This window comes from Propithecus coquereli, unplaced genomic scaffold, assembly GCF_000956105.1.
Source record: "Propithecus coquereli isolate 6110/MARCELLA unplaced genomic scaffold, Pcoq_1.0 Scaffold247, whole genome shotgun sequence".
Lineage (NCBI taxonomy): Eukaryota > Metazoa > Chordata > Mammalia > Primates > Indriidae > Propithecus > Propithecus coquereli.
This window is the reverse complement of record NW_012148030.1, coordinates 1,682,862-1,684,683: the sequence shown is the minus strand read 5'-3', so window position 1 is coordinate 1,684,683 and position 1,822 is coordinate 1,682,862. Positions and strand designations below refer to the sequence as shown.

Sequence of the window (1,822 nt, the reverse complement as noted above, 5' to 3'; positions counted from 1 at the left end):
GAAAAACCCAAATAAGCCAATACCAAAATGAATAAAGATGATTTTTACAAAATAAAACAAAATGGGAGCTGATATCATGAAATAAGGTTGTTTAGTTTTCTTATCATTCATGTGTTCACTGGAGTAGCACTTTCAATTTCCTTCACAAAAATTTCCCTTGTATTCACAACATGGCTGTTTGGCACAAGAGTCCAAGCTTTCACAGCCTATTTTGGCTTTCGACATGTCTTCCTCACTAGGCTTAATCATTTCTAGCTTTTGATTTAAAGTGAGAGATGTGAGATTGTTCCTTTCACTGGAACACTTACAGGCCACTGTAAGGTTATTAACTGGCCTAATTTCAATATTGTTGTGTCTCAGGGAACAGAGAAGCCCCAAGAGAGGGAGAAAGATGGGGAACAGCCAGTCTGTGGAGCACTCAGAACACAAACAACAATTATCATTTGTTTGCCACCTTATGTAGGTGCCATTTGTAGCACTCCAAAACAATCTCAATATTAACATCGAAGATCATTGATCAGAGATCACCATAAAAGACATAATAATGAAAAAATTTGAAATATTACAAGAATTACAAAAATGTGACAGAGACACAAAGTGAGCACACGCTGTTGGAAAAATGGTGCCAAAAGACTTGTTAAACACAAGATTGCCACAAACTTCTAATCTGTAAAAGCCACATTATCTGTCAAGCACAATAAAGTGAGATATAACTATCTTTTTTTCAATTATCATACAGTAAATGTAATTTTTTTTCTTGTGGTATACAGATCTATAAATTTGAACATTATGTACAGATTCAGGTATCCACCACCATAATCAGGATATAGAACAGTTCTATCACCACAAAAAAGACCCTTGTACTATCTCCGTGTGTCAGATAAATGGAATTATACAGAATGTAACCATCGGGGACTGGCTTGTCTCACTCAGAAATGTTTTTGAAATTCATCCAAGTTGTTGCATGTATCAACAACTTGCTCATTTTACCACTGAGTAGTATTAGATTGTATACATTGTACCCCAGTTTATTCACCAGCTGAAGGACATTTAGGTTGTTTCGAGCTTTTGGCTATCACAAATAAAGCTGTTATGAACATTTGTATAAAGGTTTTTGTGTGAATATAAGTTTCATTTCTGCAGTATAAATATTCCTGAAGTGGGACTGCTGAGTCATATGGTAAACATATGTTTTAACATTTTAAGAATCTGCCAAATTGTCTTCCAGAACAGCTGGACCATTCTGCATTCCCACCAGCAATATATGAAAGTGCCAGTTGCTCCTATACATCAGCAGCATTTAGCAAACCATCTAATTTTAAAAACTATTTTGTGTATCTACAGATTATAATTTATTTTCAATAAAATTTCAAAAACATGAAATTTGAGAGACGGCTACATAAGTTCTATCTCTCCTCCAAGTTATCTGTGAAATTCAAAAATAAAATAATAACTGTTATACAAAAAGAAAGCCAGATTTAAACACTATATATTAGAGTTCTTAGTTTTTTTATGGGAAATTACTTTCATTTAATTTCCTCATTTCCTGAGAAAATGATACAATGGTCAAAATAAAATGGGTGAGTCATTATAAATGGAATCCATTGAGAAGTCAGTCATGAGCAATAATATTCTGATGGTTTAGGTTTTACTGTATAAATCAAATATGTTTTCTTTCATAACTTTAGAGAAGTAAAATATTACAGCTCAAGATTATAATAAATCTTTTCAATTTTTTCAGAATACTAATGACTGAAAAATATTTAATGGCCTTGCCCTATAACTACTACCATCCCCATCTTTTTTTTTTTTTTTTTTTTTT

The 1,822-nt window shown here is 32.6% G+C and overlaps 1 protein-coding gene across 1 annotated transcript in view; it reads right to left on the bottom strand.

Annotated features, from left to right (window-relative positions):
* TAF2 (TAF2 RNA polymerase II, TATA box binding protein (TBP)-associated factor, 150kDa) overlaps positions 1–1,822 on the bottom strand; it is a gene marked incomplete at its 5' end in the record, with an annotated part of 139,375 nt that overhangs the window by 95,133 nt on the left and 42,420 nt on the right. The window lies entirely within an intron of this gene.